We start from the raw sequence: 24,686 nt of genomic DNA on the forward strand, positions 1-24,686 counted from the left end.
AGCCTGGCAGGAGTTAGCGGTCCAGTGCTCTGGGGAGACAGGCTACAAGAGGACCAACACACCGCATTGCGCGGTAAGCTCTAAGGGTGGTGGCAGCGCCCGGGGCTTGCTGGGGAGACCTGTGTGTTGTGCATTGAAAATCTGCTTGTATAGCCGCATTCTGCCTGCTATGGTAGCGAAGCTCTAAATCGCTTTAAAATACAATTGCTTTTAGTCTGTTTACTAAAAATTAAGTTGTGTGCATTTTAACCTACCTCAAAGTTGACAGGTTGCCGCAGCCGCTCTCTCGCTCCTCCTACACCCTCCCTCGATTCCTCCCAGCCGGCTGATCGCCGTGAGGGGAGAGGGAGGCACCATCTTGGGGTGGGTGGATACCGAGCCTGGCCGGAGTTAGCGGTCCAGTGCTCTGGGCAGACAGGCTACAAGAGGACCAACACACCGTATTGCGCGGTAAGCTCTAAGGGTGGTGGCAGCGCCCGGGGCTTGCTGGGGAGACCTGTGTGTTGTGCATTGAAAACCTGCTTGTATAGCCGCATTCTGCCTGCTGTGGTAGCGAAGCTCTAAATCGTTTTAAAATACAATTGCTTTTAGTCTGTTTACTAAAAATTAAGTTGTGTGCATTTTAACCTACCTCAAAGTTAACAGGTTGCCACAGCCGCTCTCTCGCTCCTCCTGCACCCTCCCTCGATTCCTCCCAGCCGGCTGATCGCCGTGAGGGGAGGGGAAAGCGCCATCTTGGGGTGGGTGGATACCGAGCCTGGCAGGAGTTAGCGGTCCAGTGCTCTGGGGAGACAGGCTACAAGAGGACCAACACACCGCATTGCGCGGTAAGCTCTAAGGGTGGTGGCAGCGCCCGGGGCTTGCTGGGGAGACCTGTGTGTTGTGCCTTGAAAATCTGCTTGTATAGCCACATTCTGCCTGCTGTGGTAGCAAAGCTCTAAATTGCTTTAAAATACAATTGCTTTTAGTCTGTTTACTAAAAATTAAGTTGTGTGCATTTTAACCTACCTCAAAGTTGACAGGTTGCCGCAGCCGCTCTCTCGCTCCTCCTACACCCTCCCTCGATTCCTCCCAGCCGGCTGATCGCCGTGAGGGGAGGGGGAAGCGCCATCTTGGGGTGGGTGGATACCGAGCCTGGTCGGAGTTAGCGGTCCAGTGCTCTGGGGAGACAGGCTACAAGAGGACCTACACACCGCATTGTGCGGTAAGCTCTAAGGGTGGTGGCAGCGCCCGGGGCTTGCTGGGGAGACCTGTGTGTTGTGCATTGAAAATCTGCTTGTATAGCCGCATTCTGCCTGCTGTGGTAGCGAAGCTCTAAATCGTTTTAAAATACAATTGCTTTTAGTCTGTTTACTAAAAATTAAGTTGTGTGCATTTTAACCTACCTCAAAGTTAACAGGTTGCCGCAGCCGCTCTCTCGCTCCTCCTACACCCTCCCTCGATTCCTCCCAGCCGGCTGATCGCCGTGAGGGGAGGGGAAGGCGCCATCTTGGGGTGGGTGGATACCGAGCCTGGCCGGAGTTAGCGGTCCAGTGCTCTGGGGAGACAGGCTATAAGAGGCAATGTGTGTCAGGGAGCTTAGCGGACGGGCGCAGCGGGCACGACTATGGCGCGCCGAAGGTGCGCCTAAGGTAAGCCCGTCTGCGCCCGTCCGCGAACGCCCGGGACTAGGGGCTATAGGCTCTGCCCCGCTACACACCTATTCCTCCCAAGAAATACTAGATCTAAAACCTTCTAACTCTGCCTGCCCCTCATTGCCTCGACATATACTTAAAAAAACTAGCGATCTGGGCATATCTAAATCTATACTTACTGGGCCCAGACACAAACGTAGCACTTTTCAAACCAGCCCTTCCCCCAGCATTAACCAACCACTCCTAAACCTAAACTGCCTGTATCTGAATACTAGATCACTGGTCAAACACCAGGTTGACATCTTCTTACTATTGTCCACTCAGAGACCGGACTTACTGCTACTCACAGAAACTTGGCTGACGGAAGAGTCCTTACCAGATATACTAACGGCACTCCCTTCCGACTACTATATTTTAGCAGCCAACCGCACCCCTGGTAAACCAGGTGGTGGTGTGGCCGCTATCATACATAAATCACACAATTTCATATCTCTCCCCCCTTTGTTACTGACTGGTACGGAGAACATTGTCTTGAAAACTGATACTGATAGCGGTGCTTTAGCCATAGTCCTACTTTACCGCCCTCCTCACTCCATGCCCACATTCACTATATCTCTCACAGAACAAATGGCCTCAATGGTAACCAACTATTCTAAAACTGTTCTAGTGGGGGATTTAAACCTCTGGTTCGACAAACCTAATGTCGATCTGCAGGCAAGAGAACTCCTAGAATCTCTTAATGACATCAACATGATCCAGCATGTACTAACCCCAACCCATGAAAAAGGCCACAACCTGGATCAAATCTGGTCACAGAATATTACTATCCCCCCATCACGATTCTGCCCTGTATCTGGTCTGACCACCACCTCATTCACTTTACCCTTATGGTTAAGGGGTACCAGAAAGTGTCAACAGCAGTGGCCGGGACAACCCGTAAATGGAGGAACATAAATTTACCAGCTTTCTTAGACACCCTGTCCGTCACCTTGTCACATCATGATAATGACGAAGATGTAGATTGCATGAATTCCACCCTCACTGCAGCCATTCTCAAAGCTGCTGATATGCATGCACCCGCTGCGACCTTTTCCCGCTCTCGGCACAGCGAGGCTCACAAATGGTTTACCCCCGACCTAAAACAACTTAAACTAGAAGTCCGCCAGAGTGAAAGGAAATGGCGATCTCATTATTATACATCAGACAAGGAGACTTATCAACAAACCAGAAAAAATATAAGAAAACCTTACTTGAGAAGAAAACATCTTATTTCTCGGAGAAAGTTCTGAAATCCCAAAATCAAACTAAAGAAATTTTTCAAATTGTTCATGATTTGTGCAATGATGAACGCTCAGCCCCCCCGACAGTCCCTTCACGCAATCTCTGTGACGCTTTAAATGACTACTTCCTAAATAAAAAACTTTCCATAAAACAAAGCATTGCACCTTCTTGTAACTTAGTTTACAATGGCGAAGACAATCCGAATCTAAATACTCTCGAAATGTTACCCAAGATTGACCATAAATCTTTCCTTGAACTGCTTACATGGGTGAAATCAGGTTCACCCAACGACATATGTCCACCACACATTTTCAAGGAAATAGGCATCGCATTCCCACAAGCTATTCTCCCGATTCTCAATGAATCCCTTTCACAAGGCAAGGTCCCCACAGATTTAAAAAATGCCCTCCTTATCCCATTGAAAAAGAAACCTGGAAAAGATCCTGCTGATATGTCTAACTATAGACCCATTTCCCTCCTGCCCTTCCTCTCCAAGATCCTGGAGGCTCATGTTTCCAGCTGTATCTCTAATTTTATGGAGACTTAGAACTACCTGGAACCTAACCGAGCAGGTTTCCATCCGGGCCACTCAACTGAGGCGGTGATTTTAGCGGTGCAGGACACACTCAGGGCCAATGCAGATGCAGACGTTCAGCAGGCTCTGATACTGCTCGACTTGTCGGCCGCGTTTGACACGGTTGATTATAACATCTTACTCAACCGTGTCGAGCAGGCCGGCCTTAGGGGCTTTGCTCTGAGGTGGATCGCATCTTTTATTGATGGCCGAACCCAAGCAGTAAAACTGGGAACATTCACGGCTACCAGACATCACTCCATTTGTGGGGTCCCGCAGGGCTCATCACTCTCCCCCCTGCTATTTAACTTGTATCTCCGTCCCCTTTTATTTTCTCTCAAAAAATTCAAAGTCACAGTGTACAATTACACTGATGACTTACAACTGGTATACACTCTCAATACACCTGATGCGGTGACTGAATTTCAGAAGACCATGAGGCATATCCAAGGCTGGATGAATGATAACCACCTTAAGCTGAACCCGGGCAAGACGGAACTACTCTTGCCCGGGAAAAGCGTACCCAGCTGGGGCCCCCATTTCTGGCCCACCGATATGGGAACTCCTCCTGTCAGCTCCGCCTCAGTAAAAAGCTTGGGGGTCACTTTAAGATCAGATCTGTCGCTGCACTCTCAGGTAGGCGCAGTGGTGTCAGCAAGTTTTTTTCAGCTCCGTAAAATAAAACAAATTGCTCAGTTTCTCACACATTCTGCCCTCATTCAAGTCACTATAGCCCTGGTGCTGTCCCGTCTAGATTTTTCAAACAGCATTTATTTAGGCTTACCATTGGGACTCTTGAGAAGACTTCAATTGGTCCAGAACCAAGCAGCCAGACTCATAACTAAACAACCCAAGAGGCACTCAATTAAATCAGGCATGAAGGAGCTACACTGGTTACCTGTGGCCCAGAGAATAGCTTTTAAAACCTGCTGTATAACCTTCAGAGCCTTAAACAACTGTGGACCAATTTTTATTAAAAACCTAGTGACAAAATAGGTCCCCACACGACACCTCCGATCTGCTCAGAAAACACTAGTGGTGGTGTCTCGATTCAAAAGGAAACGTTAAGGGGGCAGCTGCTTTCATCACCTCGATGCCACCCTTTGGAATTCGTTACCTCTACCACTCAGACATAGTAAAGATCTGCTCACGTTTAGACATGCCTTGAAGACCTGGCTGTTTGAGCAAGCCTATTTATAGTAGTTTTCACAGCAACATGTATCATCTCTTCCTCCCGACAGCGCCATGAAGCCCACGGGCGTATGAGCGCTTTAAAAACTGCATATAACATAACATATAACATAACATCTACAGAAGTGATGGAGTACACTTCACAGGTCAGGGAAATCAAGTTCTTCTGAATAACTTGAAGCTGTGCATCCTCACTTGTATGTAGCTTCAACTAATAAACACAAGGGCTCTTTTTAGAGCCGCCTTATATTCCCAATATCGGTTCACAGAGTGACAACTGCGATCCGGCTAGCACAGGGAGACCTGTGGGCCATCGAGCAGCCTTGCAGAGGGACACCCGCGGCCCGTGGGCTCAGCTCGCACAGGAAGAGCTACGGGTCGTTGGCTCGCCGTGCACAATGTGAGCTACGGGCCATCGGCTCGCAAACGCTGAGCTACGGGCCTCTGGCTCGCAGAGGGAGAGCTCGGCTCCAACTCATAAAGGGACAGCCCCTCCTACACCATTCACCCCCAAACCTTCACTATAGGAGCTAATCAAAAAAAGATAAACTTTTTAGATAATTTCATAAAGATTCATCAAACGACACCAAAGTTACAAGCACATAAAAGACTCCACGAGGGGGCCGGACAGCCCCCCTCCCAACATAAGTGAAGCCCCGGGGCTGCATGGACCCCAGCTGACCCCCGCAACCCCTGCGAGCCCCTGCTAATATTTTTTAAGAAATACCCCCGGAACCTAGGCCTCATTAAAATGAAACGCAAGAACCCGCGACCTGGGCACAAATGTTTGCCGATTTAAAAAAAAAAATGTAATGATTTTTTGGGCCCTGGTGTTCCTTCTGGGACCCCCTGAGCAGACCTAGGGGACAGGGTTTTTCAACCCTGCCCCCTTCTCTTCTTTTATACCTTTGTTTCTCCATTTTCAGGTGACTCGCTTCTACCCAACCACAAGATGGCTGCCAACACTTGCTGGTTTGGAGTGCTAGCAGCCACACCCAGTTAGCAAAACTTTTATTTTTCTAATTTCTCAGCAAGTACTGAACAGATTTAAAAAGGTCGCTTTCTGACTCAAGCACTACCTTTCTGCCAAATTTGGAGTATTTCTGTTCAGTAGTTTCGGCTGTAGCCTTGCACAAAGATTCCTATGGTAAAATGTTTTTTTCACTCTTTTTTGAATTTCTCCAAAACAACTGAACCAATTTACACCATTTAAAAAAAAAAGGTCACTTTCTGAACCAAGCTCTACTTTTCCGTTCAGCCGTTCGAGCTGTAGCTCGTCACAAAATTTCCTATGGAAATTATCATGGGGAAAATGACTTTTTGGACCCCCCTTTTTTCTCAGCCCCCGCTTGACGAATCACCCCCAAACTTTCAGGATAGAGATAACCTGAATACACTTTTTGTTTGGAGAATTTCTACTATAACTATAACTACCTACTGGTGACCGCCAGTAGGTAACATATATATATATATACATCCTTTGAAAGAGATACGGTCCAAGAAGATGGCGTCCCCAGGTCCTGATGAGGCTCAGGGAGGGGAGCCATGTCATCCCCTCCCCTTAAAAAAAAACAGGCCTTGGGATGGGACTGCCTAAGGCCTAATAAAGCTCAGGAGCGGGGCCATGTGGCCCTCATCCCTTTAAAATACAAAGGGCCCTGGGGGATGGGGCCAAGATGGCTTGGGGATTGGGGCTGCATGCCCTCATTCACTGGTAATAGTATTTGGTCCCGTGGATGTGGTCCCCATGGCCCAAAGGCTCAACCCACTGCTGCAGATGTCCGAAGACCATGCATGGCATGCGGTTGACTGACAGTAGAGGTTGGCTGCAGGCCAGGCCCCGTAGCCAACCCCCCACCACACACAGCCGAAGACCCTGCACAGCTTGGGGTTGACTGTCTGTGTGAGAGTTGTGTGGCCAACCCTCTGCCGCACCTGGCTAAAGGCTGTTTGCGGCGTGGGCGCTGGCTGCATGCGGGGGGATTTCCAAAGCAGCATGCATAGAAAGAGGAAAATACCATCAATGATTGATCTTGTGCAGGAAGGTGTCCCTGCCTGCACAAAAACATCATGCCCACAACCTAGGCACCCTTGCATCATGATGCAAGGGTGCCTGCACTGGCCCATGGCAGTCAGTTGCATGCCAGCACTGTGATAAGCAAACACCTGCGTTGTATTATTTGTTAATACAACGCATCCCTGTGCTTTTAAAATGACGCAGCTCGGCGCTGAAAAATGGCTTTTGGCGCTGTGCAATTTTGTAGTAAATGATTCCCTTAATTTTTATGCAATACAACATCTATTAATTTTGTGCAGTCTTTATATCCACAACAAGACCTGCCGCCTATCACCTGATACTTTCATTTATATTTGCAAGCAAGAATAATGGTAGCCATCCATGAACAAGGCTTGCTGCACCAAGCCGAATTGTGTTGGGTCTGTATACCAATAAATCTGGATATTTATAGCCACCTACACGCCCCCAGTTTCGGAAGGTTTATACCTCGGCTGGTGGGAGGAGCAGGTCGTGTACAAATCCCAACAGTGCAAAGACCACGCCGTTCTCTGGATACGGTACATAGATGACATTCTTTGTATATGGAAAGGTACAGAAAAGGAGGCACATGAATTTTTAGCCATCCTTAACACCAACAATTTAAATCTCAAATTTACATTTCAGCTAGACAAATCTGCCCTTGAATTCCTAGACCTCAAACTAGAGATTAAAAACAATAAAATCTGCAGTTCTCTTTACAGAAAAACTACGGCTGGCAACAGTCTGCTACACGCAAACAGTTGCCATCCAAAAAATTTGATACGCAGTATCCCCTATGGGGAGCTCATGCAGGTCTGCAGGAACTGCAGTACAGAAGAGAAATACGAAGCTGAAAAATTAGCCATGACTGAAAGATTTATGGCCAGAGGCTACAGCGCTAAACTTATCACAGAATCCATCAATAAGGTCGATATTCTTAATCGTAACAACCTTATTTTTCCCACTAATCATAACGAGGTAACAGAAACTAATGCACCCATTAGATTTGTTACCAGGTATAATTCCCATGCCTGGGAAGTCAGGAAAAGTCTAAAGAAATTCTGGGATGTACTAAAAACTGATGATGATCTTAAAAACCATGTTGGCGATTATCCATCCTTAACTTTTCATAAACCAAGATCTCTACTGGATCAACTATGCAAAAATGTTATCCAAAGTCCAAAAAAATTAAACGATGTGAAAGGGTTTTACATCTGCAACCAGTGCAAGGCCTGCAAATACAGTAGCAACTTAAAATCCATAAAGTTCAATGACAACGAGACCCCATTCAGCATACAAAAACATACCAGTTGTAATACTGAATATGCTATATACACCTTAAAATGCCCATGCAACCAGTACTACATAGGTAGTACTATTCACAAAGGCAAAAAAAGAGTGCTGGAACACCTGCGGGCTATTAATAAAAATGATAAAAATTATCCTGTGGCTAGACATTTCCAGGAGTTTCACAAAAGTAATCCTAACTTAGTGAAATTTGCAGTGATTGATTGCATTTCCCCAAATATCAGAGGGGGAAATAGATTAGCTGAGTTAAGGCGTCTGGAATCTAGATTTATTATTAGATTCAACACTACGGCCCCTAATGGACTTAACATGGACGAGGAACTGTCAGTTCATCTGTAAATAAATGTAGTTGTGACAATTAGCTGTAAAGTGATGATAATATACGTATTGATGTTTTTTAGATTTTTTGATATTAATTTAATTTTTGTGCACTTACAGCTAGATTCATCATTGTCCCGTTTTGCGAGTCCTTAATAGCGATTATTAAGGAATCGCTATTAAGGACTTGCAAAACGGGATTCATGTATGAATCGCTAAATAAATTGCGATTCCTACACATTCCTTATTTGCGATTAGCAAATTGCTAATCGCAAATAAGCAATAACTCCCCATTCATTCCTATGGGTCTAAATGAATAGGGAGTTATTTCTTATTTGCGATTAGCAATTTGCTAATCGCAAATAAGGATGCGATTTCAAGGGTGCCAGGGGTGTCCGAAGGACACCCTGTAGTACCCCTGAAATGAAAATGTAGACTGATGTTGCGCACACCCATGTCCAAAGGACATGGGTGTGTGTAACATACAACTGAGAAAAATGCACAAAAGTGCATTTTTCTCAGTTTTCGCTATTTACCATGAAGTCAGACTTCGCGGTAAATAGCGGCCAAAAATAGCGATTTCGCAAATTTTTAAATGCTTCTTGAATTGCATTTAAGGAATCTCTAATTGAGATTCCTTAAATGCAATTATTCCCAAATATGCGATTTCTAAAAATGCGATTTTTGCATTTGGGATGATGAATCCCAAATGCAAAAATAGCGCTTGCAAAGGGCCAGATTCTCAGAATCTGGCCCTTTGCGAGCCGTTTTCAGCTTGATGAATCTGGCCGATTGTGATTTAATGGTTTTTAACTCACTTGTTTCATCTCTGATCTTTTACAGATAATGAGAAGTATGCACAAGTCCCTATACACCTTTGTGATTAGTGGACGACTCCATACTTACAGAACATATAGACAAGATTGCCCACTTGGGCACTATGCTTACGATGGATTTTCAAGCGTTTTTGGCTCACATATCTAAGATAATTATTTATATGCCCACTAGGGCTGTGTGGGTTTATGCCCACTTGGGCTTTATAATTTTCAGAAGATATCGCGCTGATATAAAACACTATACAATTTACAATCATTGTTCAAGCACAGCATTTGATTACTGTTAGCAACCAATTTTGTGTACTAGAGCTGGTGGCTCTAGAGGCTAATGAGCCCACATGCGCATTATTTTTTGCCAGACTTGATGGTTCGCGCCCCCAATATAACCCGAAATGTAAGAAAGTTTAATTGCAACATTAATTTACAGTTTATTGTTATGCAACTTGTCATCTACAAAGAACTTCAAGTGTGCTTGTATTTATTTGGGTGGCTTTATAATGTTTCCCAAGCCCGATAATTTTACAAATATACCAATGCGTGTATTCTTCTACCGGCTTATACCATACAACGCTTATCACACTTTGTACGCATCTTTCGTGTCACAGAATGTCAGGAACATTTCTGATTTGATGTTTATGTTTTGCTTTTACATAACTTCATTGAGACGGAACACCAGACCACTCCCGGTGTGGAAGTATGTTGTCTATGTCGTTGAGCAAGTGACTATACACTTTATTAGTTGGTATTCTAACATAGTCTTTTGCCCGTGAAGGAGTGACTGCAACTCCGAAACGCGTAGGACATCGTGTCTAAATAAAATTTGCACTAAATACAAGTGGCCGCAGCTCCAGTGTTTTGACTCGCCTTGGATGTAAGGAGTGCATCATTGGTGACAGTGTGTGGATATATATATATATATATATATCTGCTGCGCCCAATGAAAAGCCATGTGTCAGTTCAAGTATTGCCACAGATACGCTGTTTTATTTCCAAATGCGAGCTGATGAAGGCAGACCGCCGAAACACGTCCTCACTGAAATAAATGGATAAAGGAACTCCACGAGTGCTGTGTGTTTTTACACTGGAGCTTACATGTTTTTGAATGGACCCACTTCCATTCTTGACGACACCCGTCAGCAAGTGTGCTGGATGCGCCGAGGTGGAACTTTGACCGAGATTTATTATTGGCGTTTTGCACCACCATTGGGCACCTGAGGCATCAGCGTCAATATAGTCACCAGATATATGCTGGTGGGAGCTCGAGCATATACCGATCCCTACGCCGGATGCCATAGAGCCCAGGGTTTGCCGAAGGGGCTCCTTTACAAAGTTCAACACAACAACCAACAAGGCACTCTTGAATGGACTGTGGCAAAGGGAGGATATATACATAACTGGACACTTTGGGGGCGCCATACCGGCATAATATGAAAGACAGACATCTGAACTTTCCCGAGTGTGTCCTGATCATAACAACGAGTAAGGAGAAATCTCATTGGTATACCATCAGCCAATCCCCTCCTCCCTCTCATCTGCTGCGCCCAATGAAAAGCCATGTGTCAGTTCAAGTATTGCCACAGATACGCTGTTTTATTTCCAAATGCGAGCTGATGAAGGCAGACCGCCGAAACGCGTCCTCGCTGAAATAAATTTATAAAGGAACTCCGCGAGTGCTGTGTGTTCTTATACTGGAGCTTATATATAAATATATATATATATATATATATATATATATATATATATATATATATATATATATATATATATATATATATATATATATATATATATATATATATATATATATATATAGATGTGAACAAGGGCAACCTCCCGAAACGCCTCGTCTGCCACGCTGCTGTACCTCTCTCGGAAAGAAACAACCTTTTGGGATTCGTTGGTCTTTTTATGTGTGATCGCCGAGAATGGGGATTCCAAGTCGACCTTCTGCAGCCGATATCTATACTACTATTATAAAGAGAGAACTGTGTCCTTTGAGCCCGGTAAACTCGAAAAGTACACCCCCAATCACAACACCCAACACAGCATTGGAAAGGGGAGGTCCAGGAGATGGACATAGGCTATAGAAAACCACACCATATACATTAGGGGGGAGAGGACGTTAAGGGAAAAGTAGTCCGTATGGGCGTATGGATACAGTGATTGCGTGCTGCGTTGTCACAGCGCTCGCGAGAGGCGCAATGGGGTGTGGGCGTGACGTCACGTCAACGCGACGTTCGCTGTCCGGACCGGAGTGCAGGAAGGAGCAAGGGAACGAAGCACGACATGCGGGGAGGAGCAGTGGCGCGGGACCGACACACAACATTGGAGTGCCCAGCGAGAGGAGGAGCGGCGATGCTGGTGGGAGCGCAGGAAGGAGCAAGGGACACACACCCGACATGCGGGGAGGAGCGGCGGCGCGGGAGCTGGTATGTACGCTCTGCTGCTCCGCTGATGGCCGCTCTGCTGCACGTCTCCTGCAGCGGTGATGCCCCCAGCCACCTTCTGCCGCGGACAACGTTGGGGCGGGCTGCTAGTATATATATATATATATATATATATATATATATATATATATATATATATATATATATATATATATATATATATATATATATGTATATTACCTACTGGCAGTCGCCAGTAGGTATATATAGTTAGGATTTTTTCTCTATGGGATTTTTGAAAATTCTATGTCTAATAACTTTGGCGTTTGTGGACGGAATTGGCTGAAATTTTCAGGAAAATGGAACATTTTGTTTCTGAGTAGCCCCTGATAATTTGGGGGGGTTTCATCAAGGGGGGGCCGAGAAAAAAGGGGGGTCCCAAAACGCGTTTTTCCCATGTTAATTTCCATAGGGCGGTTGGCCTCACTTTTAGCTCGAACGGCTGATCACCATGGACATTGCCAGTTTATACACTAGCATATCACATGAGGATGGTATGAAAGCTTTGAGATTTTTTCTTGGCAAAAGACCAGTTGAATTACACAAACATAGTGCTATGTTGTTATCCATGGTTGAAATATGCCTCAACAATAACGTTTTCTTGTTTGATGACAAAATGTATAAACAATTGCGAGGTGTGGCCATGGGGGCATGTTTCTCCCCGACCTACGCGGGGCTCCACGTGGTTGGTGGGAGGAGCATGTCCTCAGGACGCAGTTCTCCACCATCTGGCAGGAAAATGTAGTAAAATATATGAGGTATATTGATGACATATTTATAATCTGGAGAGGGAGCAGAAAGGAGGCAGAAAGTTTTGTCAACGCTATTAATGTCAACAACTCCAACCTTATCTTTAGTGCAGATATTAGCAAGACTGATGTCAGCTTTTTGGATGTTCAAGTGAGCATAGTGAGTGGCTCCATAACAACAAGCCTGTACAGAAAGAGCACAGCAGGCAACACCATTCTGCACGCTCAAAGCTTTCACCCGGGGCACACGATTCGATCTATCCCGTATGGAGAATTCCTTAGGGTACACAGAACGTGTAGCTCAGCAGAACAAAGGAATTTCCACCAAATGGAAGCCATGAAGAGGTTGGAAGCTAGGGGTTATAAAAGCGGTGCCCTGAAAACAGCAATGAGCAAAGCTAATAAGATTGATAGGACTAGTCTCCTACAGGCCCCCTCTGACGAAATGCCTTCACTTGATAACCGTGATGAAAGCCAACAAGCAATAAGATTGATCACTGGCTTTAGTCGTCAGGCCAGTCAAATTTCAAAGTTAATCAGGAAAGAATGGTCAGTTATATTGACTGACCCCATCCTCAAGGAATTGTTGCCCAACAAACCATTAGTGACCTACAGGCGAGCATACAGCATGAGAAATGCTCTAGTCTCGAGTTCACCGGAAACAGCTAAGAAAGAAGATTGGTTATCCCCGCGGAAGGGTTTCTTCCGCTGTATATCGTGCAGAGCGTGCAAGTTTGGCACCAACACCAAAACATACACGACACCATTCAGCGATAAACCAATCAACATAAGGTCTCATTACACCTGTAAGACTGAATTAGCAGTTTATGTTCTCACTTGTTCGTGTAATCTGAGGTACGTTGGAAGTACAAAATTACCTGTACACCAGCGTATTCTACAGCATTTGAGAGCAATTGTGAACTGTGATAAAAACTACCCTGTGGCTCGCCATTTCGATCAATTTCACAACAGGAATTTAGCCCATCTTAGCTATTATGTTATAGATGCGGTGAGAACTAGCAAGAAGGGTGGGGACTATGAAAGGAAACTAAGACAAATGGAGTCCCTGTACATAGTTCGCCTTAATACCAAGATCCAAGGAGGGTTGAACATGGGAGAAGACCTTAGTACCTTTCTGTGAATATTTCTAGTTCTGTTGATCAATCATAATGGAATAGGCAAATGTGCATTGTCAGTCCGGCTATCTCTTCTGTACTGTTTTGTATTTTTAGTCGCATTTTTGTTGTCTTTTTGAAATCAATGCTGTATATGCTATCCTATTGTCCAGCATATGACTCTGTGTATCCATAGGTAGATCTAGGGTCTGTGGCAGGGACCTCAGAGTACCAACATATGGCTTATCCACTCACATCCACCTGCGGATCTAATGGGCAATGTTGAAGTTTTATGCAGTAGCATATTTTAAATGAAACTGAAGCAGCTAAGCACAATGATTTAATAAGTATTTAGAATATTTTTGTTTCACATAAACCTTGGAGTTGTCTTGTTTAGTTTAGCAGGACATCTTAGCACTCCCTCACCTTCACATTATTTTTGCACTTTTCACGGTACATGAACACTTAAACATCATATGGATTTATTTCTGTCGCGCACACATTTAGATCCTTTATTTCAAAATGTTAGGAACCCGAACATGTTGACACATATATAGAGCCTAGAATATGCCAAATATGAGGTTACTGCATCATATGGAGTTGGTGTTATTATATATATTTGCGTATTTGCACAAACAAATGTGATTTATCATGTATGACGAATTATCAAACGTTGGTACAAAAGAATGAGTATAAAGAATAGATTTTAATGTGTGTATATATATGAAATATTTTCATTTGCCGAGTAATGTATTTGTACAGGTATTATGTTAAGTATTTGCACAGTTAATACTTCTTGCGTATTTGCACATAATAAGATTTGCACTTTGAAAACCTTTAGGCATTTGCACTTTATACTGTACTATTCTTTAATCAATTGTGCCATTGTCATAATTACCAAACTCTTGACTCCGGTTTTGTAAACGTGTTCATCATATTTGACAAGTAATACTAAATATGGCTTGTTTTTACTCAATCACACACCACTCCAAAATGGCGGGACCAATATATGTGTGTGTTTTGGGAAAGGGGTTCCTACCTTAGTCCTATCTTGATTGTCCTGAATTGTTTGAGGAGCGTTTTTGGCGCGCACTAGTGTAATTAAGTGATGTATTTAACCTGATGTTGTACCGTTAACCCGCTGACAGTGAGCAAGGGCGTTCACGCCCGAAACGCGTCTGTTTGGCAGTGTGTTGCACCTCTGCACCTTATGAAATAAAGGAGTTATATCCGAAGAAAGTCTGGCTTGGATTTCATCAGCTGTGTCTGCGTACTGGGTTTGGTGCAAAGGGCGTTGCACTAACCTTCCGGTTGGAATTCATATATATATATATATATATATATATATGTATATTACCTACTGGCGGTCGCCAGTAGGTATATATAGTTAGGATTTTTTCTCTATGGGATTTTTGAAAATTCTATGTCTAATAACTTTGGCGTTTGTGGACGGAATTGGCTGAAATTTTCAGGAAAATGGAACATTTTGTTTCTGAGCAGCCCCTGACAATTTGGGGGGTTTCATCAAGGGGGGGCCGAGAAAAAAGGGGGGTCCCAAAACGCGTTTTTCCCATGTTAATTTCCATAGGGCGGTTGGCCTCACTTTTAGCTCGAACGGCTGAATGGATTTGCACGAAACTTGGCAAAATTGTAGGGACTGTTAGCCCGATGTGCCTTTGCTAGGTCTCAATATATGTGCTCCAGTGGATTTTGAGTAATTTAGGTTCAAAAAAAGATCTATATATGGGCGGAGCCTAACCACACATCTGATCTGATTGGCTGTCAGCACTTCATCCAAGAAGTGTTGGCAGCCATCTTGGGACCAATATACATGATAGCACCTCATTAAAAAGCATTGTAGTTAATAGAGGGTTTTAGGACTTTAGTTACATTATAAATCATTTGTTGATGGTACCATACTCGTTTTAGGAATTGTGGTGGGTTCTAAGGTGATTTTACCATGTGAAAAAACCTTCTGCTGTGATATCATGAATATTGTTTGAAAGAAAACTAATATCTCATGATTTTCCCACAGTGGCTTGGAAGGGGATCTATAAGCTAAACTGAAAGCATATTTTCTGTAAATTCACATTATCTTTCTCAGTCATGTGAAAATGAAGTCTGACATTCTCAGTAAAACATGTACATCCAACAAGGACAGAGACTGTCAGTTGATTCCTTTGTGTTCTACTGCAGCCTCCTAGAGTGTTCTAAAGAACAACTAGAGCGCTAACAGTCCTACTTATTACAAAGGTATGGCACACCTGAAGCCATCTGGATTGGAATAAAGTGGTAACTCTTAAAACATTTAATTTAAAAAGAAACAACATGAAGGGGTATATTTTGCCATAGAAAGTATGATTAGTGCTGCAGAATGAAAAATTAGTGCACATTTTGAGTGACTTCTCAAATCCTTTTCTATTTCATTAAAACATTCTGACATGCAGTCTCCCAAAATGGCCACCAGAGACAAAAGAGCCCAAATGTAGCCCAAATATCACCCAGATGTAGCCCAAGTATAGCCCAATGACAGAATGTCCCAGAGTGTTCTAAAGAACAACTAGAGCGCTAACAGTCCTACTTATTACAAAGGTATGGCACACCTGAAGCCATCTTGATTGGAATAAAGTGGTAACTCTTAAAACATTTAATTTAAAAAGAAACAACATGAGGGGGTATATTTTGCCATAGAAAGTATGATTAGTGCTGCAGAATGAAAAATTAGGGCACATTTTGAGTGACTTCTCAAATCCTTTTCTATTTCATTAAAACATTCTGACATGCAGTCTCCCAAAATGGCCACCAGAGACAAAAGAGCCCAAATGTAGCCCAAATATCACCCAGATGTAGCCCAAGTATAGCCCAATGACAGAATGTCCCAGAGTGTTCTAAAGAACAACTAGAGCGCTAACAGTCCTACTCATTACAAAGGTATAGCACACCTGGAGCCATCGTGATGGGAATAAAGTGGTAACTCTTAAAACATTTAATTTAAAAAGGAACAAAATGAGGGGGTATATTATGCAATAGAAGGTATTATTAGTGCTGCAGAAAGAAAAATTAGGGCACATTTTGAGTGACTTTTCAAATCCTCTTCTATTTCATTAAAAAATTCTGACATGCAGTCTCCCAAAATGGCCACCAGAGACAAAAGAGCCCAAATGTAGCCCAAATATCACCCAGATGTAGCCCAAGTATAGCCCAATGACAGAATGTCCCAGAGTGTTCTAAAGAACAACTAGAGCGCTAACAGTCCTACTTATTACAAAGGTATGGCACACCTGAAGCCATCTTGATTGGAATAAAGTGGTAACTCTTAAAACATTTAATTTAAAAAGGAACAAAATGAGGGGGTATATTTTGCCATATGAATTATGATTAGTGCTGCAGAAAGAAAAATGAGGGCACATTTTGAGTGACTTCTCAAACCCTCTTCAATTTCATAAAAAAATTCTGACATACAGTCTCCCAAGATGGCCACCAGAGACAAAAGAGCCTAAATGTAGCCCAAATATCACCCAGATGTACCCCAAGTATAGCCCAATGACAGAATGTCCCAGAGTGTTCTAAAGAACAACTAGAGCGCTAACAGTCTTACTTATGACAAAAGTATGGCACACCAGAAGCCATCTTGATTGGAATGAAGTGGTAAGTCTGAAAACACTCAATTTAAAAAGGAACAACATGAGGGGGTTAATTTTGCCATAGAAAGTATGATTAGTGCTTCAGAAAGAAAAATTAGGGATCATTTTGAGTGACTTCTCAAATCCTCTTCTATTTCATTAAAAAAATTCTGACATGCAGACTGAAACATGCACTTTGAATACCAGCAGCAGACGTCCCTGGTGAGCAGTAGCTTTACTACAGTGATCTAATGTGCAACTAGAGTGCTAACATTCAGAATTTATGGCAAATGTGTGACACATCTGAATGCCTTCTTGATGGAACCAAAGTAAACAAGCATTGAAAATGCAATAGATCTCGCCCTCGTTTAAGTTAAAGCCATTCTGTTTGTAATGAGGTGGCTTTTTAGCTTTGCTTTTATTAGTGTTTTTTCAACTTTCATGTAAATAACATGCATCTGTATGCATATAAGTATATGTATGCATGCATTTATGTTTGTATTTATATAGATATACAGATGATATATGTTTATATATGTATGTATATATATATATTCACTGAAAAAACCATAGGTTATAGACCATATATAGTTAGGAATTAGCATTTACAAAACCTTGAAAATTCACTGAAAAAACCATAGGTTATAGACCATATATAGTTAGGAATTAGCATTTACAAAACCTTGAAAATTCACTGAAAAAACCATAGGTTATAGACCATATATAGTTAGGAATTCGCATTTACAAAACCTTATTTTACTCACACAAAACCATTGAAATTCCATATATAGTTAGTTGCACTAACTATATATCGCGCACCCGCAATCCACTGCTGATGATGTCACATATTACATAATTCATGACATGGTCGGTGACATCACTGATGACATCACTGATGACATCTCAAATGACATCACTGATGACATCTCAAATGACATCACTGATGACATCACTGATGACATCTCATTTGACATTACTGATCACATCACTGATGATATCATTCATGTGATAATACAATGAACCTCTTCAGAAGGTTTTGTAAATGCGAATTCCTAACTATATATGGTCTATAACCTATGGTTTTTTCAGTGAATATATATATATATATGTATATATATACATATAACATTTCTTGAGGTTACCGAGGTGTCGGAATTATCTGTGACCCACCATCAAGACCTGCAATGCACCGAGGCTGCTGTGTGAACGGCGGGTTGAGACTGCTCGACGAGACGCTTATGCTGAATTGGCGTCTCCAACTGGTGCCTGCAAAGTACTTTGATGGGCGAGAGAAGGGGACACATGGCGAGTGAACTTTGAATTTTGCCACGGTTCCCCACAAGCACTGGACATCGTCATGCGGCATTGTGGGACTGGTAGTCCCCGGAATTGTAGCAGCGTGAGGAAGAGTCCAGCGCAGGTGAGCCTCATCAGACAGAGAAGGTGGGGCTACGCCTTTAAGATCATCAGAGGGAAAGCGTGGCTGAGACTGCTGGCACTGATGAAAGCTACGCGCTGAAACCGGTCTGCCTAAATCCTTTTAATAAAGCAGCCTTTCAAACCCCAGTGAAACCCTGCTGCGTCCTTTGTTCTTCTACCGGAGGGTGAGGAGTGTCTGAATTAATATATATATATATATATATATATATATATATATATATATATATATATATATATATATATATCCATACTAATGTGATAAAGAGAGAGCCCAAACCTTTGAGGCGGGTAATCTCAGGAACCACAGCACCAATCACAACACCCAATACAGCTTTGGAAAGGGCAGTTGCAGCAGAAGGACATAGGTTATGCAGACGCCCACCATATACATTTAAAAGGTAAAAGAACCGAGCCAGCAAAGTAGTCCCTTGTGGGCGTGTCTGCCTTGTGCTGTGGGCGTGTGCTGGGGGGCATGACAAACGCTGGGGGTGGGTGGTACCTTCCGTCCTTCATGCCATGTCTCATATCGTGTGCTAATCCCACCCTGCTCCCTTTAAATACCCCTGCAGCCCATAATCGTAACCCACCGTTACTCCTTAAAGTACTCCAACACCCTTAAACACTAACCCATCTTAACCCTATAAATTTACCCTGTACCCCAAAACCCAAACATAGCCCTGAACCCTTAAAATACCCCTGTACCCCTAAACCCAAACCTACCCCTGAACCCTAAAAATAACCCTATACCCCAAAGCCCAAACCTACCCCTGAACCCTAAAATACCCCTGTACCCCAAAACCCAAACCTAGCCCTGAACCCTAAAAATACCCCTGTACCCCAAAACCCAAACCTGGCCCTGAACCCTAAAATACCCCTGTACCCCAAAATCCAAACCTACCCCTGAACCCTAAAAATACCCCTAAACCTCTAAACCCAAAACTAGCCCTGAACCCTAGAAATACCCCTGTACCCCAAAACCCAAACCTAGCCCTGAACCCTAAAAATAACCCTGTACCCCAAAACCCAAACCTATCCCTGAACCCTAAAATACCCCTGTACCCCAAAACCCAAACCTAGCCCTGAACCCTAAAAATACCCCTGTACCCCAACACCCAAACCTGGCCCTGAACCCGAAAATACCCCTGTACCCCAAAACCCAAACCTACCTCTGAACCCTAAAATACCCCAGTACCCCAAAACCCAAACCTAGCCCTGAACCCTAAAAATGCCCCTGTACCCCAAAATCCAAGCCTGGCCCTGAACCCTTAAAATACCCCTGTACCCCAAAACCCAAACCTACCCCTGAACCCTAAAAATACCCCTATACCCCAAAACCCAAACCTAGCCCTGAACCCTACATATACCCCTGTACCCCATAACCCAAAACTATATCTGAACCCTTAAAATACCCAAACACCCCAAAACATATACCTCAGTAGCCCAAAACATATACCCCTATACCCATACTTACCTTATCCAAACATTACAAAAAAACATGCTTTTACCTTTCATGCATTTACAACGAATTTCGCTGTAAATGTATGCGTGGTAAAAGCATATAAAATGTAATGCCTTGCGTTATAATGGCATTGCGGAGTCATGGTATTTTCGTAATGAAAGTATGCAGAGTGATGGTATGCGGAAAGAAAGTTGCGGAACAATGGGTGTTTACCCTCCCCCGGTAAGTACATTGGTGGCACGGCAGCCCACATCTCCAGCAACATACTCATATTTTTTCACTACCCATATGAAAAATGCACAGGTCTCTCTCATTGATGGCCAGCACCGACATACACTTTTAGACACACCTTCCGCCATAAGTTCTAGAATTGCGAACTTTAGAGCTGGGGAGCTACGTTCGAATCTCGGCTTCAGCTGAACAACCTGTGATTCCAGGCAAATCGCTTTGTCTCCTCGTGCCTACCACAAATGAATGTGTTCTTCTGTAATGTAAATTGTGCTCATGCCATGTTGTCTAGTTCGCTCTATATAATATTGCAAGGAAAAATAAAGTAGGGAAACTCAAGTTCACACACTACTGAACGCACACTCTTAAGTGCATCAGCAGTGCACTGTGAATCGGAGCGTTTCACAGGCCTGTTACAGATAAGAAATGCTATCAAAACGAAATCCTACAAAACAGTATACTACTGGCTGGCAGCAATTCATACCCAGACAACGTCGGGACGGGCTGCTAGTGTATATATATATATATATATATATACATACATTACCTACTGGTCGCCAGTAGGTAGTTATAGTTAGGACCTACTTTCCATAGGAAATCCACAACATTCTATTTGGAATAACTTTGGCGCCAGTGAACGAATCTTTGCAAATTTCCCCAAGAAAATAGCCTGTTCAGTTCTGCTTCTTCCCTGAAAGTTTGGGGGTGATTCGTCAAGTGGGGGCTGAGAAAAAAGGGGGGTCCCAAAATGTGTTTTCCCCATGCAATTTTCCATAGGGACCTCTAGCCAGGGCTACAGTCCGAACGGCTGAACGGAATTACACCAAATTTGGCAGAGAGGTAGAGTTCGGTCAACAGAATGTGCCTATTTTTGAATGGTGTAAATCCGTTCAGTAGATTCTGAGAAAATTACAAGTAAAATCATAGCGATATCTAGAGACAGAGTTCTACACACGGACGGAGATCCGTTCAATTACGAGCACAAGCTGTATGCTGATTGGCTGTTAACTGTCTGTCAACACTCGAAACCTGGAAGTGTTGGTGGCCATCTTGTGCCTCGGTAGCAGGGAGTCACAAGAAAACAGTAAAAGAAAGTTGAAAAATAAAGAAAGGGGGCAGGATAGAAAAATGTTGACCCTCTAGGCCTACTGAGGGGGTCGCACATGGATCTTTAAGACCCCCCAAAAAAGAATGTTTTAAAATTTCAAAAACTATTGGGTACGCGTATCATACTCGTATGCGGTGGAAAAGTAAAAAAAAAATAGAAGTCCGTTTTATTCTTAATTAGCTCCCGGGGGGCCAAATCCCGGTGGGCAATTTTTTTCTATAATGGGGGGTTGAAAGGTCCCCAGAGCCCCGGGAACGCCACCCCCGGGGTTTTATGTTGAATTATGTGGGGGTTCATGGCCCTCCCCACATGCTCCGGGGACCGCCACCTTCCTGTGGCAGTAATATTTAAAATTGGGGGGTCTGTGATGGCACGGACGCCACTGGGACCACCATCTTTCGGGGTATTTTAATGTTGGGAGGGGGTCGCGCGGCCTCCCTTCTGGAGCTCTTGATGGCCCTGAGGTCTGACACCTCCCAGGGCCGGCTTCTGCAGTGTCCCGGGGTACCTACCACGGGACACTGCTGTTTGCTATGGTAGGGCAGGAGCGTTGCTGCTCCCACTTTAGTACAGCAAGCTGCTTTCCTATTTGAAAGAGAGAGCAAGTTAATATGCTGTCTTTTTTTTTCTTTTTTAAATATTTTAATTTTTTCCTGCACATATACACATAGACAAAACACATATACATGAAACATTTAGATGTCACAGGTTATCTTTTTGATACAAGGCCCCCAGCCTCTGTTAGGTGGCTGCTTGAGGGTCAGTACATATTTATACATTACGTTACATTTACTTCCTTGTTTCCATCTGTTGTAACATATAACACTAAACAAATAGGGTGTGGTGGTCATCATAGGATTAGATGTTGCATAGGTGCTCTGTGTCTTTCTCTGTCTTTCCACCTCTTTTTTTTATTTTTATTTTTTATTTTCCCCTCTGGTTCATGGGGGTTCGTATTGGTCTAGGGTTCTGTCCAGATTTGTCCACGTCTCTCTGATGGGGTTCCTCCAAGGCGTGTTTCTTAGCGCTGGCATGTCAGCCCCTCTTAAGTATGTCACCCAGTTCATCCAGCCTTTAAATGTGACTTTGGCTGTATCTTTCCAGTTTGATAGCTGTTATAATTGCCGTGGTGATTGTGTCGAACTCCTCTTTGAGTGCGCATCCTAGTGTCTTATTAATGAAGGCTGCTACAGTTTTCCAATTTATTTTAACTTTAGTGCAGTGGAAGATAAGGTGTGCCAGGTCTTCTTTTCCTATGCCACAGTTCCAACAGCCGTCATTCTCTTTTAGACCCATCCTTGCTAATCTTGCCGGGGTCCAGTATATCTTGTGCAATAGCCAGAATTTTGTCTGCGCTAAGGTCGGGGATATCATATTTTTCTATGGTGATGCCCAAAGGGTGTGTCTTTCCTGTTCAGTGAATGCGGAGGGAAGTTGTGAATCTCAATACATATTAGTTTTGCGGTTCAAATTTGAGGCTTTGGGTCGAAGAAGTCTGTAGGGGTGGGAGGCCACGTGGCCCACTTTGTTTAGATTCTCCATGTATTGGATAATCGTGGGTTTATGTCTTGGTAGCTTAGATTTCGTTAGGGCAGTTTTAATTTTGAGAAAGTTATAGAGTTCTATGTCTGGAAGGTTGTGTTCTGCTTTTAGGGTATTGAAGGTATGGGAGTTGCCCCCATCTTCCAGTTGGGCTGGGACCGAGATTCCTAGTCTTCTCCAGTGTTCTATGTCCAGATGTTTCCCTCTGTATTTTATTTTGGGGTTGCACCACAGTGATTCCCAGTTTGAGTTCTTAATGCTGTGTTCGAGTTTCCGGTCTACCTTGAGTAGCGCTATTATAGTGTTCTTGAGTATGGGGCTGTCCGGTTGTGCCAGAGAGCTTGCAGTGTGTAGAGTTATAGGGTCTGTATTATTTAGCATAGCCCTCTCAACATTGAGCCATGTCGGCGTGTATTTCTGGTTGTTCATTCTCCAGTACATCCCCTGTCTGGCTATGAAGGCTGTCTGGAATGTTCTAAAGTCTGCCATGTTTAGCCCCCCTAGTTTTAGTTTTTGCAGGCTTATTCTTGGTTTTTTACCCTGCCATAGGAAGACGTTTATCATTTGATCTATTTTGCGGTGGAACTCGTGTGAGTGGTAACATGTGTCACCAGGGTGACCAACATTTTTATCGTGTCTATTCTTCCCCACAATGTGATAAATTTGGGAGACCATTTCTCTAGTAGCGTTTTGATCTTCATTAGGGTTAGTTTCTCGTTATGTTCTCAAGTGACCTTTAGGCTCTTTCCGAATTGTATACCTGGGTATTTGACGAACCCGGGCTGCCAGGATAGTCCTGAGTCTCCTATTACCTCCTTGTGTGTGTGTACATTGAGTGGCATACACTCTGACTTGTCTCTATTCAGTTTGTATCCTGAGATTGCCGAGTATCGTGCTATGCTTTCTATTAGGGCCCTTATAGAGTTTTCTGGCTCCTCTGTGATTATGAGTATGTCGTCTGCGTATGCTGCAATTTTCACTGTCACCCTATTGATTGTGATTCCTGCTATCTTCCTGTCCGATATTACATCTTTAATCAGGGGTTCAAGTGTAAGGAGGAATAATGCTGGGGATAGCGGGCAACCCTGCCTCGTCCCCCGCTGGAGATTGAATTGCTGTGAAGTCATACCATTGCTGGCTAACTGTGCTTTGGGAGCCTTATACATCGCCATTACCATCCTAATGTAGCTTTCTCCTAGGTTATAAGCTCGTATGGTCTGTTTTAGGAAATGCCAGGAGACCCTATCAAAGGCTTTCTCTGCGTCAAGCGTGATTGCTACTGTTGGGTTAATAGTTTTGGAGGAGTGCTCTTGGGCGTGGCAGAGTAGTCTAGTGTTGTCGTGGGACATGCGTGCCTTCAGGAAGCCTACTTGTGTATTATTGATCAGTTGAGGTAGAACGGTGTTCAGTCTTGTGGCTAATATTTTGGCATAGATCTTGCAGTCAGTGTTTATAAGGGAGATTGGTTTGTAGTTTTGGGGGCGCTGCGTGTCCTTGCCTTCTTTAGGGATGACTATTATATCTGCTTCCATCATTGATTTTGTGACTGTGCCCACATACTCGCAGTGGTTAAAGACCTTTCTCATTGTTGGGATTAGGTGAGTTCTGAAGGTTTTATAGAAGGTTGCTGTGTAGCTGTCTGGTCCTGGGGCCTTGTTGTCCTTAAGGGACTTGACCGCCATTTCTATCTCGTTTGTGCTTATTTCTTTGCAAAGGCTTTGTTTTTCCTCGTTTGAGAGTTTGGGTAGGTTTAGCTCTCTTAGGTAGGCTTCGCACCCTTCCAGGTCTAAGGACTCGT

This window comes from Lissotriton vulgaris, chromosome 3_1 (genome assembly GCF_964263255.1).
Source record: "Lissotriton vulgaris chromosome 3_1, aLisVul1.2, whole genome shotgun sequence".
Lineage (NCBI taxonomy): Eukaryota > Metazoa > Chordata > Amphibia > Caudata > Salamandridae > Lissotriton > Lissotriton vulgaris.